The 14077-nt window shown below is 42.1% G+C and overlaps 1 protein-coding gene across 2 annotated transcripts in view; it reads left to right on the forward strand.

The window, feature by feature from the left end:
- Positions 1-362: 362 nt before the first annotated feature.
- PIK3CB (phosphatidylinositol-4,5-bisphosphate 3-kinase catalytic subunit beta) overlaps positions 363-14077 on the forward strand; it is a 112451-nt gene continuing 98736 nt past the window's right edge. The window contains exons 1-2 of one of the 2 annotated variants that reach the window (XM_081006876.1): positions 363-479; positions 3569-3719. The gene's annotated coding sequence lies outside the window, so the exon portion shown is untranslated. Of the gene's footprint in view, positions 480-3436; positions 3720-14077 lie in introns of those variants that run through there. The other variant, XM_081006877.1, reaches the window with a different exon arrangement.

The following is a 14077-nucleotide window of genomic DNA, read 5'->3' on the forward strand; positions in this document are numbered from 1 at the left end:
ATGCTGTGTTTGAATGCATTGCATCTAAAATGCTGTAAAGGGAAGTTTATCTTAGACAAGAGGTTCCACTCACAGGGTGTGTCAAGGAACAAGCTATGCCAGACTTGGTGGGGCAGTCAATCTGCACAGAAGAACAGCATGACTGGAAAAATATTTTTACCCATCAACAAACATTTTCTCTCGATTCCCCGCCCCCACTCTGACAATAACCATTGGAAATTATTTAAGCTCAGTCAAATAGCTTGATGACAGATATATATGTCACAATACCAGCCACCACAGCCCTCTTATCTGCTGCAGTATCTCTGCTCCTTGAGTTTGCCTTGAGTGTCTCATATTCAGATAAGCAATCATTTCTGATCTGAACTGAACTAGAAATGCAGAGAGGTGGAATGCAGACATGATGTCAACTACTCCAGGATAAAACTAATTCGCCTTGGGGCAAATGATGTCACAACATGAAGAGCACAACCTGAAAGGTATGCATAACGCAGCAGGTTCTGAACCTATGAATAAAGAAGGGGACATAAGATTTTAAATTCCGGAACAGGAAAGGTTTGGGTGATTTAACACATTGGTGCTATGCTGCATTCTTTGTTGTTGTTCTTTTTAAATGATAGTGCTTGCCCATATCTGACAGTACAATACATAGCTTCATTGCCTGTTGAAAAAGAGATTGTTTGCGACTCTTTCTACCATCACAAAACCAGTTACAATCCTGCATATGAGGTGGGACACTCTCAACACTTGGCTGCCAACCCTCTTGTTGAAGATCTCCAGTAAGTGGGAGTCCATCACCCCTCTAGGTAAAGGTAAAAGTACCCCTGACAGTTAAGTCCAGTCACGGACGACTCTGGGGTTGCAGCACTCATCTCGCTTTATTGGCCAAAGGAGCCAGCATTTGTCTGCAGACAGCTTCCGGGTCATGTGGTCAGCATGACTAAGCCACTTCCAGTGAACCAGAGCAGCGCACAGAAACACCATTTACCTTCCTGCCAGAGTGGTACCTATTTATCTACTTGCACTTTGATGTGCTTTCAAACTGCTAGGTGGGCAGGAGCTGGGACCGAGCAACGAGAGCTCATCCTGTTGCGGGGATTCGAACCGCCGACCTTCTGATTGGCAAGCCCTATGCCCTGTGGTTTAGACCACAGCGCCACCCACGTCCCTACCACCCCTCTAGGTTTGTCCATAATGTTTGACAAAAGCTACCGTCCTGTAACTTAAGCCTATTGGAATTAGTCCTGGTCTCTGGGCTGAGAACAAGTCATCTTTGCTCTCTTCTTCATGGCAGCCTTTCTGGCATTTGAAGAGTGCCGTCATGTCCAGAGCCACCAAGCAATGGGAGCTGTTGGTACTGATGCACTCAGTCTGCAGGCTACAGGGATCTCAGACTCCGAGCTTTCATTTTTTAAAGAAGCAATACTTCAGCTCTCCTAGAAAGGAAGTTATGGAACAAAAGGTGCAAGTACCATGCAAAGTGATTTCTGAGAGATGAGTCAGCCTTACTACCCCTGCCTTTCAGTGTTTTTAGCAAATGAATTTAGCAAATGAGTGAAGTCAGAGTTGTGAAGGGTGAGTGAGTTGTTTGGACACCAGGGGGTTAGGAATCCCTGGGGTCCTAAAGAGCTGCTATTTCCCCCTCCCCTTCAGTGCACTTTCCCTGCTTCTGTCTCATTTCCTAATCCTTGGAATATCAAATTTCCCTTTTCCCTAGCAACTAGAATGCATCTTTCCTGGTTGGTTTCATCTGACACAAACCAAGAAAATAGTCTTTTCTGAGGCTTGATAAGACTGCATATAAGTGAAACATACCTATAAGCCTAACATATGATAGTTTGAGATTAGACTTCTAAGGAGACAAGGGAACAAAACAAAAAAAAAGTTAATTAGCTCCCTGCTCTACTTTCTTATGCTGCTGGAAATTTTATAGGACAACAATTTCTAAATAGGCTCTAAGACCACCACCAGCTGGGCAATCAATTAATTACAACTCCAGGTCTACTCATTCAATCATTTAGTAACCCTACCCTCATTTTTCCTCTCTTGAAAAATAATATAATTTCATGTTGTGCCTGAATCTGAACCTTTAGATTTCCTACTGTGGCTCCACCCCTCCAGCCAACAAACCAATGGCAGATGGAGGGTGTGACAAAGTGGGGATGATATGGAAATAAGAGCCTAGCTGCTTTGAAACACAGGTGTGGTGTGACTAGAACTTCTGCAGCTTGAGGGAAGGGTCTTCAGAAGGCTAATTGTGTAGAAGTCTGAGGTCACAAGGTGACATTCTTGGCAATTGGCACCTCAGCTTTGCGACATACTCCACCGCCGCCACCCAGAGGTTTGGCTCGCACCAGCTATCTTTTGGCTGAAGATCTTCCTGAAGACTTGGAGCCTAATTCTGCAGAAAGGCAGGATATGAAGCCTGGGGTCCCAAGGTGGGATATAGCACCTGATATTTTAGGGCTAGGCAATGGTGCCTCAGATTTGGAACATTATTCTACCTCCTCCCCCCCCCCAAAGGTTGGCTGGTATCAACATTGTCTAACTTTTGACATTGGCTGAAGCTTGTCCTCTTGATAATGAGACCTTTGATCTATGTAATATGGTGGAGTTATTTTGAAAAGCACATTTAGACAGATTTATGTATTGTGACTTCCATGTTTTGATCTTTGCATTCTAAAGCTTTGTATCTGCCTTGAGGTCTTTTGAGGAACGGAGGAATATAAATGGCTTAAATAAATAAAATGGAAGACAAAATGCAATAGAATACCTTGATACAAGCTAAGATTCTGCCTCCCCCCCCCCCCCCGCCGCCTTAGGGTTTCTCACTCTTAAAGTCTGTGATGCTTTTACATCTGCCATTTTGTTCTTTTTTTCTGTTTTCATTGTTGCTTTAAAGTTCTTGCTGCATTGTAGCTCTGTTAGCTGCCGTGCATTGAAATAGATGTATTGAAGGATGGGGTACAGATGTACAGAGTAAATACATTCATTTGTCTAAGATCTCCCTGTCCAAGCTGAGGTAATAATAGAAGGGGTGAGTCAGTGTGGTATTGTAGGATGACTATAGCCTTCTGCTCTTGCACTCTAAATAAACTTTTTTTTTTGTCTGTGTGAATGGCACTTGCCCATGAGTAAGCATCCCATAATCCGTTGTTTACATCCAGAGGTCCTGGGCAGTTATTTTTAGAGAGCGTGTTTTGGTCTAAAGTAATGCTGCATCTTTATTTTGCTTCTGTGCCTTTAGGGCAATCTTCAAACGGATGACTGCGCTCATAGATCTCTGCATATCTTTCAGGCACAGCTCAGTTGCTAAAACTATTCATCCAGCATTCTTACCTTTCTACTCATCAAAGCAGCTAAACTATTTCTCTGCTGTCCTTTGCCACTGTCCTCCTCCAGGCAGGGGAAGAGGTAGGGTTTTCTATTCCCTTCCAGTCTCCAATCGATGACTGTTTTGAGTGTTTGTATCAGGGATTCAGGGTTCCTAACAGCACTTTTGTTTCTGTTTCACAAAACCTATATGGTGAAGCCCCACCCCCATTTTCTTCTTCTGCATTCCAAATAGATATACAGCAAAAAAGCTGAAAAGAAAAAAAGTACAGCAATCATGACTTTATAGGAAGAATGACATGCCTCTCTGTGGCTTACTTGTGTTAATGGAAACCTAACCAGAGAACCCAGAAGAAGAAACCTACAGAATCAGAACCCGGACAAAGGTAGGAACTTAAATTCTTTATTGTTTTTTCTTTTTTAACAGACCAATGCCATTTATTAACAACTGCCCCTCTCTTTATGAAGTATTGTGCCATGTGTGTTGTACTCTGTGCCCTTGTCCCTTTCAGCTTCTTCTATTGGAAATTACAAACCTGCACAGGTGAAATTTAGAGAAATATAACATATTTCTATAAGAGAAATAAGGTGGGCAAAGATATTAATACTATGAATTTTTGATGTGCAACAGGAAGAATATTACAGAGAAAAGAACAAGGCAAACTCAGTGAAGAAGAACCAATAATAGTTTTGTGGCACTTTAAAGACTAACCAATTTTATTTTTCGTGGACTGTGGTACACACAACAGATGCATAAATAGTTGGTAGGTGTGGAGGCACACACTTTGAGAGGGGGGAAAACTCTTGTAGTAAACAGTGAAAGCTAAAAAATGCAAGAGGTACACTGTGACTTTTCTCCACAGAAGGTTATACCTGATCAAATCGTTAACCAGAATCCTAACAAAATATCCGTTAAACATTAGAGAGAAAGTTACACTTTGGATAACCATTAGGTATTGAACAGCTGTGTTACTTTTGTTTTAGGAGGGGTGAAGTTCAAAGATTAGGCATTGATAGTCTGTTGCCTGAACCCAGGCTTGTGGCTGAGCTCTCTCCAGACTACAGTGGCACCTCAGGTTACATACGCTTCAGGTTACAGACTCCGCTAACCCAGAAACAGTACCTCGGGTTAAGAACTTTGCTTCAGGATGAGAGCAGAAATCGTGTTCCGGTGGTGAGGCAGCAGTGGGAGGCCCCATTAACTAAAGTGGTGCTTCAGGTTAAGAACATTTTCAAGTTAAATACAGACCTCCGGAACGAATTCAGTACTTAACCTGAGGTACCACTGTAACTGTAAATTGTATCCAAGGTTTGTTCTTAGGCATTCACTCTAACCAAATGTTTGACTAAGGCTGCATTCAGGCATGGGTTTTATCCTGCTAGGTTCACTGGCTTCTGTCCCAATTTCTAACATTCCTTTTACACTGCAGTACCTGTGGCTTTTGACTGAAATAGTGCCATGTCATGGTAAATTTTAAATGGTGGGAAAGAACTATATGCCAGGATACTGCTCCAAATTTTATCACGTGAAATTACAAAGCAAAACTCCTGTGATTTTCTGTGTCAACAGGGTTGCAAATGCATTTTTTTTCTGGAAACAATTAACATGAAAGGGAGTGCAAAACTTCCATTGGGTTTCCAGAAGTGGGTTTCACATTGTGTGAAAGGTCAGACAAAATGTGGAAATGAATCAGTAAGGAAATGTCAGGGAAATGGAATAAAGTACTGCCTGAATGCAGCCTTAGTGTGAATTGCAAACTAGGCCATTGATACACAACCCAGAGGTTGAGTCACTTAATTCAATGTTTTTCTTGTTGCTAGTCTTGCCGTACAAGACCTTCCGGGATAATGTATCTCAGGGGTGGCCAACCTTTTTGGCCAGTGAGCACATTTTGAATTTTGAAAGAGTGCTGGGGACACCAGTCACAAAATAGCCGCTGTATCTTCATGTAATTAAAAGTGCATGGAGCACTCTTGCTACAAGGGACATTGTGTCAACAGTAGCAGCCTTGTGTTTTTGCTTTGTTTTTAATTGTAGGAAGTGTGCATTTTGGGTACTGAAAATGTGAATGCACCCTCTCCAAAGTGGGAGGGAGAAAAGCAGTTTAAAAATGAGCATGGCAGGGACTTGCAGTGATGTTATAGCTCAATGCTTTCAATACTAGAGGAATGACTTGCTGCAGTTTACTAGCAACTTGGCTCAGTAGTTTGATAAGAAATCTGTGATTTTCCCTGCCATGAAAATGCTTGATGGCTGAAATGGTGTGGTTTTAGTAACAGCTGTACAGTTCCCCATTAAGTAAGTTACAGCATCTGGAAAATCCCTTGAATCTCACATATTGGGTTCAGCAGGATATATACCCCATAAAACTTTAAATGTTTGTAACGTGTTACTGTATATTGTTGTAAACCACTTGGAGGTTTGCTTCTTTTTGCAATCTAGCAATAGATTAATCTTATTATAAATAAAATATATTTTATGTATATTTTTTTATGTAAGCCATTCTGGTCTGCATGCAAGTGTATTCATACTGTTAATGCACTCCCTGCCTCTTCATGCAATAACAGTCTCCAAGGCCAGTGCTAACCGGTTTGGTTTCCTTCTGGAGCAAAAATTGCTATGGACATAATAGCATTTCTGTATTTTTTTATTGATTGATTCTGTAATATTTGAGTTTATAAATATACCAATGGAGTATAGGTGAAGATGGACAGCATAGCACAGTAATTGCATTCAGGTTCCCAGGGAGAGAGACAGAGAGAGAGATGTGAAATCAGAAAGGTGCCTCCCAGTCTGCAGCTCTCTCTCTTTCTCGCTCTCTCTCTGCCTCTCCTTGAATCGTGTTACTATTGTTCTCTGCTCACAAGACCTCATGACCCACCTGTAGAGAAAGCCCAAAATACTATGTCTTTAAAAGTCCTGGTGTACCTGGCACAATGTTCCCGCCTTCCTCACTCATATGAATCATCACATACCTGTCATGTTTTAAGCATCCTCCCTGTGGAGAGACTGGATTTTCCCTTCGATGGTTTCTGTCTACCAGGAAATCTTGTCCAGTTCCCACTGTTTGTTTTCATCCTTCAGGGTTGTTCTGTGTATCTGTTGGAAATGTAATGTAGTGTTGAAACTTTGGCCCTAGAGAGGTGCTCAAGACCATATAGGCATAACTGGGACGTGGGTGGTGCTGTGGTCTAAACCACTGAGCCTTTTAGGCTTGCCAATCAGAAGGTCAGCGGTTCGAATCCCCATGACAGAGTGAGCTCCTGTTGCTCTGTCCCAGCTCCTGCCAACCTAGTAGTTCAAAAGCCCACCAGTGCAAGTAGATAAATAGGTACCGCTGTGGCAGGAAGGTAAATGGTGTTTCTGTGCACTCTGGCTTCTGTCACGGTGTTCCGTTGTGCCAGAAGCTGTTTAGTCATGCTGGCCACATGATCCAGAAAGCTGTCTGTGGACAAATTGTGGCTCCCTCGGCCTAAAAACGAGATGAGTGCCGCACTCCATAGTTGCCTTTGACAGGACTTAACCATCCAGGGGTCCTTTACCTTTACCTATTTACCTTGTAGGCATATCACTTATGATGCATGGTGGATCAGCTGAAATTGATTTGTCTGTTGCTGTTACTAGTCTTTCGCTTTTTCGTTTTATGAATGGTTTCACTGTTTTAATATGGAAACCTCAGGAGCCTTTGGATGAAAGTCAAAAATTAAAAAGCAGTAAATAAATACTGCTTGGATAATCCATACCCTACCATTCAACTCCCCATTCAATTCCACAGAGTTAAAATGGGGAAACTCAGCAGCTTTCTAGATCAGTGTTCCTCAGCCTTGGGTCCCAAGATGTTGTTGAACTACAATTCCCATCCTCTGCAGCCATCTTCGCTGATAGTCACGGATTATGCCAGATGTAGTCCAACAATAGAGGGACGCGGCCCCCACAGGGCCTAGGACTTGCCAATCAGAAGGTTGGTGGTTCAAATCCCCACAACGAGGTGAGCTCCCGTTGCTCGGTCCCTGCTCCTGCCAACCTAGCAGTTCGAAAGCACCTCAAAGTGCAAGTAGAGAAATAGGTACCACTCCGGCGGGAAGGTAAACGGCATTTCCGTGCGCTGCTCTGGTTCACCAGAAGTGGCTTAGTCATGCTGGCCACATGACCCAGAAGCTGTACGCCGGCTCCCTCGGCCAATAAAGCAAGATGAGCGCCGCAACCCCAGAGTCGGCCACGACTGGACCTAATGGTCAGGGGTCCCTTTACCTTTACCTAGTCCAACAATATCTGGGGACCCAACAGGTTATACAACCAATATTAGAAAATTTATCCAGATTATTTGGGGGGCTTGCGGGATATCGCATTGTGAAGTAAAGATCCTTGCAAGGAATCAGAGTACTTATAAAAGGATTTTGGTGAGGAGTCCTAGATTAAAATAGAAGGGTATTAAAAGCACTTGATAAATGTCAGTGTCTTATTCTCGGGATGTGGGTGTTGTATTCGTGTTTGTCCACACACACACACACACACACACACACGTAGGAGTTTTGACAGGAGGAAAGAAAGAGTCAGACATGACACAGCTCTTAAAACTATACCTCCTCTTTGTTATGTCTACTAGTACATGTTCTACCCCTCTGCATCATATTCTATGTGGGAGGAGAGAAAGTGGCAGATCCCTATCTTTCCTGGTAAGACTAGCTTCCTGGTACAAGTACTGTCCACACCTACATAGAGTTGGAAAATATGCACAGGGCAAACCGTCTCCTGCTTCAGCAGATTCTCTCCTACCAACCTCCTGAACTATATTTTTTTTCTCCTGCATTTAGATGGAAAGAATAAAACTGGAAATACCTATAATAATATTGGCAGTGTAACAGGTACAGGGAAGACCAAGGCATCATCTCAGTCACAATCACCCACTTCAATGACCTTTCCAATGACTGCCTTATTCATTCTATCTTTGATTGTGGCATTCCATTTGTCAACTGGTGAATATTTCATTTATGCATTTTATGTATTAATAAGCCATATTTCTGGGCCATGTCTTCTTGGGCTGACCTGCTATTTTGAGTTTATTGCTTACTATCTTTAGTGTATGGCTCTGGTAAATATTTGGCATGGTGCATACTGATGTTTCAAGAAATACCGAATACCAAAGGGTCCTTCCAGGCAACAAGATGGAATGGATATTCACCTTGATTTGTTTGAAGGGCAATTAGGTGTTTATTGAGCATTCATTCTGGTTTGTTTGCAGGGAGATTATACTATGTTGCATCAAGATACTGTTACCCTTCACTTTCCATTGCATTTTCCTGTTGCTTTCCTTATATCTAAAAGTCTGATACTTTGGGTAGGGGCATTGCTGTACAAGAACTCCAAATCAATTTGGATTGTGCAACCTGAATTTTCTGGAATGTGATTCACTCTCACCTGGTAAAGATGAATTGATGTGCCTTCTATTTTGATCTTCCTGCTATCCTGTTTTCACTGTTTATTTAGGTTCCATCCAATCCTTTCCAACATCCTTCATAGCCTGGAACATGTTTAAAAACAACTACCATCATCTTAATGTACAATTCTGAAAAACTAGCAGCAGTGATAAATGATTTTTGAACCCCCCCCCCCCGTATGCTCATAAATGCACCTTCTTTGGCTCCATCTCTCCTCTCCTCCCTCCCCCAGTATTTGATGGGGATGCTTATCCTTTTTGTGACCTCTGTGGTTTTAGTAAATAATAACATGCAGACTTTTACCACATGCCTATTATGCTGAATTAGAGAGCAACTTGGTGACATCAGCCCATCACTGTGTTTCCCCCTTGAGCAGAACCAACATTTAAAGTATCGTAGTTTTCGGTTCTAGGCATATTTGCATCCCAGCATAAGTTTTAAAGAACAACACATAGCATAATGTGGTGGTATTGGTGGTGATTATGGTAGAAAACTTTTATATGCTGCCCCACTATTGATACTTATAGATGACATGCGTTCAAAGTCATCTTTTTAAGATATCTGGCACCTTACCTTCCTCCCCAACCCCCTAATGTCTTTCATTCTCCATCTCACCTCATTTCTACCCTGGGTTAATCACAGGTGGTAGAGGGGAAGAGATCTAGTATAGATGTGGGGCATTGTTAAGCTTGGTGTGGAGTTCGGTTCAGGAGGGGGGCACAAGGGTTGCTATGTTCTCACCCATACCCATGAATTAATATGTCTTTATTTATTACATTTATCTACCACCTCCTCCCGCCCGCCTGCCGGGGAGCTCAAGATGGTGTATATGGCTATCGCCTCACAACCACCCTGTGAGGTAGGCCAGGCTGAGGGACAGTGACTGGCCCAAGGTCACCCAGTGAGCTTCTTGGCTGTGTGGGTATTCAAATCCTGTTATCCAGGAGCATCACCTTATTGGCTCTCTAAATAGACAATGTTGTGGTCCAATGCAAGCAATTTCTCCTATTTGTTCCAGGTTATCTTCAAGGATGTCTCTCCTCTTATATCTTGTTGCCTACACATGAAAGGTCCCCCTTTCCTCACACTTGAGGCTCACAAAACAAAGGGGATGTGGGCAGCAAAATTACTGCTGAATAAGCTCAGCCCTTTTAAACCTCAGCTTCAGAACATTAACTATGTTGACAGCTACCAGCAGAATTCAGGCAAAGAGATGTAAGGGGGAAGTGGAAAGAGCTCAGTGATTTTTCTTTAACTGAAGACCAGTTGGAACACCTCTCCTTAGTTTCAGATTGGTACTGATTTAAAGAAAAGCGAGAATGGCTGTTGCTGAAAGCAACCCATTTTTAAAGTCACAGAAGAAGGGCAAAGTTAGTGTGGGTTTAAAATGTAATATTTAAATATGGAGTTAAACAATAACGCTCCTGTTGCAAACTGCAATAAGAGTTAGATCTCCATGGAATACTTTAGGGCAATTCCTGTTCTGCTTTGGTGGAGTTACGTCAGTGCTTCGGTCTAGCAGCTTTGCTTGCATTGGTTATAGAGTGGAATGCTGCAGCTTTGAATAGGCTTGCCCTGCTTCTTGGCTGATGTTACTGCAGGTAACACACATACATAACAACAAACTCTAAATTGGAACAAATCTGAGGAAACAATGCAGCTCTGGCAGAGACCATATATGGCAGTGATAACAATGAAATTACTTGCGCTTTTGAAATGGTTCTGGAGATTCCCAGATCTCTTAGGTGGGTGACCCTAGGTTCTTGGTGATCATAGGAAGAGACTGCCTGCAGGATCAGACCCTAGGTTTATGCAGTCCAGCATTCTTGTCCCTGAAAGCCCTCAAGCAGAACCTCAATAGGCCTCTTCTGCTTTCTGGCTTGGTGGCTATTTCCTCATCTGCTGGTAGCAAATGTACCATGTTTTGTCTTACAATAGGATTTGTTAACCTTCTGTCTTGTAGGTTACTCAGAGGGTCATTCGGCATCTAGCGCTGCTTAGCACTGTCATTAATTACTTAGGTTTACAAAATTGGAGAAGCAGTTGCAAATGCTTCAAAGCAGGGGTTCCTAAACCGTGGTTTGTCCATTAAAAAGATACAGCATCTAATGCAGGACGTTGCAATGACTACGGCATTTTATTAAATTTCTTGATAGTGAATGGGGGTGGTGGAACCAAGCACACCCAGACTTCTGAACCCAATCTAACAGCCCTTAAATTGGTCCAAGCCAAATCAAGGTGTTTTATGAAATGCTGAAATAATAATAATAATAATAGTTTATTTCCCCAGCCACTCTGAGCGGCTCCCAACAGAATATTCAAAATACAATAAAACATCAAAAATTAAAAACTTCCCTAAACAGGGCTGCCTTCAGATGTCTTCTAAAAGTCAGATAGTTGTTTATTTCCTTGATATCTGATAGGAGGGTGTTCCACAGGGTGGGTGCCACCAGGCCCAGACAGAGGGGGCACGATATGGGCCACTTGGCCTGGGCCTCCGATTCCAAAGGGGGCCTCGGTCAGCATATTTATCTATATTTTCCATTTTGCCTTTATATGTAGATACGGTTCAAGCCTTGAAATAAAATTATTTGTCAGCATAACTTTTGTGAAAATTATTTATATATTTACTTATTTATAAGAATTCAGTTATCCCCAGGGTAAAAAAAAGGGGGGCACATTATCTACCTGGCCCGGGCCTCTGCCTGGCTCTGCAAGGCCCTGGACGCCACTACCGAGAAGGCCCTCTGCCTGGTTCTCTGTAACCTCACTTCTCGCAGTGAGGGAACCACCAGAAGGCCCTCGGAGCTGGACCTCAGTGTCTGGGCAGAACAATGTGGGTGGAGACACTCCTTTAGGTATACTGGGCCAAGGCCAGTGTTTACTGCCAGCCTTGGAAGTATTAATTTACTGATTTTTTTTAAAAAAATAAAAATACTGTTTTTATTTATTTTCATGGTACAGAAGATAAATTTTGAGAAAACAATTGTTACAACAGTAAACAAGTAACTTGTCAAGATAAAATTACTTATACCAAGAATCAAAGTTCAGCCCATGACTGGTTTTCCAACATCTGGCTATCTCCATATGCGCAGCAGTCAATAGAATGGCTAAGAGGTCATCTTTAGGATAATCATGAGCAGATGGTATCCTAAACCCAAGTAATGCTAGTGCAGGGGACATTTCAATCATTTTTTGTGTATCAAGCTTATTTCTTTGAAGGCAGCGTTCAGAAGAGTTTGATGATGTCACAACACTACCACATATGGAAATATGTACCTTTGACTGTGCATCCCCTCCCAACAATTGGGATTGACTTCCTTACGTATTCGGGATGCCCAATGTACAATTTAGCACACAGATTGGTTGTTGCCCAGGAAAGATGGAAATTTAATCATGCTGCCTTTTTGAAGGCTACCAGAAATAAACAGCAGTAAACACAGACTGTTGTGCCTCCTACATATACAGATACTATGACTCTGAGCAGATGTGATGAGTGGGAGGGTGTGTCATTGCATAATGCTCTCTGCATGTCAGAACAGCAAAATACTCTATTTAAAAATACAGCAGGAACTTGGCATCTAATTGAACACTCCCACAGAAAATACTAGTAATGGGAGGTAACAAATTCCAGTGGAAACCTGTGTGTAATCTTACATGGAAAATAAAAGCGATGTATTTTTTCAAAGCAGCTAGTATAACAATAGCAACCATGTATACTTAAAATAGCAATTACTGTTGGGCATTCATGACAATATTGAAGGGTGTGCTTGTGTACATTAATGGCCAGAATCATCACAAGTGCTGGGATGAATGCACTGTGTTGTAAAAGCAACAAGGGGAATTCATACCCAGCCTATACAATAAATCATGGGGAGGAAACGTGAAAGTGATGGGTTAGGAAGTGAGGGATTGGTTCAGCTTCCTGAATATCGCTTCTCCAACATTTGAAAGCACTCCCATTGGAATGAGTCACCTGTTAGGCAGTTTGTTTTGTTAGCAGAGCTAATGTAAAAGTTGAAAGGAGGGAGATGGAGAAATTGAGACATCCAAGTTCTCTCTGATACATTGCCAAAGAGAGTAGGTAAGAGTGCTCCATATTTTAATGAGATCAATCAGTAACTGGAAGGGAGAGCGGCATAGCAGCTTTAAAAATAGATGCAGGAAAGTGGGAGAAAAGCAATAACATTATTGACTGGCACTTTTTAAAGGCAATAATAGCTTCCCCCGTTGTTTAAGCTGCTACAGCTGTTGTGGTGCTACTTAGTTCAATGCAAAAAGTAGCCTTTTTTGTAGCTGAACATCAATATATTGGACATTGCATATATACCTAGTAAGAGTGGTGGACTAGACCAGAGCATTATTGGAAACCTTGCGAGTTCTGGCAGCAGGGGACCCAGTGCTGATCACATGAACAAGCAAGGTATTTAATACAGTGGTACCTCGGGTTACATACGCTTCAGGTTACAGACTCCGCTAACCCAGAAATATTACCTCAGGTTAAGAACTTTGCTTCAGGATGAGAACAGAAATCTTGCGGCGGCGTCACAGTGGCAACAGGAGTCCCCATTAGCTAAAGTGGTGCTTCAGGTTAAGAACAGTTTCAGGTTAAAAACGGACCTCCAGAACGAATCAAGTACTTAATCTGAGGTACCACTGTACTTCTAAGACAGGGCATGAGATCCAGCAAGGCATCCCAGTAACAGCACTTAATCTAATGAGGAAACTACTGAACAGAACTAAATGCTCCCTAGTGATATTAAATAATTATTAAATCAATGGGATGCAATTATTATTGATTCTGCTTCCCTTCCTACTTAACCTTAGTTCATTAATACTTCAGAGCAGCAGTATATCAAGGCAATAGCAGAAGGAGAGAAATAAGTGACCATGTGCAAGAAATAAGCTTGTATCTTATTTCTGTACTCTGTGCTAGGGATTATTTTATTTTACAAATCTAGCCCTTGCTCTTCAACCAGTTACCAGGGCAGTTAAGATAATATATCTAAGAAGAGTGGTCCATGCAGGTAAGCAAACTAATGCTGTGCAAGGTTTTAAAAAACCTACACTCCACAGCTGGTGGTTGTATATTAGAGTAATCTAATATGCCCTATCTTCTCTTTGCAATCACCTCCCTCTGAATTAAGACAGGTGCTAGTATTGATGGAGCTTATGTAGCCACACTATAAGAGACTTGAGCAAGTTCATTTGAATTTTTAAATTGTTTTTGGTGGTGTTGGAAGCCATGGTGGCAAAATGGCACTGGGCATGTACAGACAACAGCTTTAGGGCAGTGCCATCATGG

This window comes from Podarcis pityusensis, assembly GCF_964106645.2.
Source record: "Podarcis pityusensis genome assembly, chromosome: 5".
In the NCBI taxonomy this organism is placed as follows: Eukaryota; Metazoa; Chordata; class Lepidosauria; order Squamata; family Lacertidae; genus Podarcis; species Podarcis pityusensis.